Here is a 313-nt window from a genome sequence, read left to right as displayed (position 1 = left end):
GGCCCCCTTAAAAAATTTCCCCCCTTTCCTTTTTTCCCTCCCCCCTTTCCTCCCCCACTACTCCAAGGGTTCCCTCCCCTACCCCCTTCTCTTCCTATCCCCAACACCCTTAGGACTTCCTCCCTCCCCTTTTCCCTCCCCCTCCTCCTCCCTTCCTTGCATCCCCTCTTCTCCCTCTTTCTCTCCCTCGTTCCTCTCCCCCTTCCTCCTTCCCTTTCCCTTTTCATTGTCCCCACGGCCCCTTCCCCCCTTCCCCCCCCCTTCCCCCCCCTCTCTCCCCTTCCCCCTCCCCTCTCCTTTTTAAAAACGTTTT

This window comes from Penaeus monodon, chromosome 34 (genome assembly GCF_015228065.2).
Source record: "Penaeus monodon isolate SGIC_2016 chromosome 34, NSTDA_Pmon_1, whole genome shotgun sequence".
NCBI lineage: Eukaryota > Metazoa > Arthropoda > Malacostraca > Decapoda > Penaeidae > Penaeus > Penaeus monodon.
Note: the sequence above shows the minus strand (reverse complement) of the source record.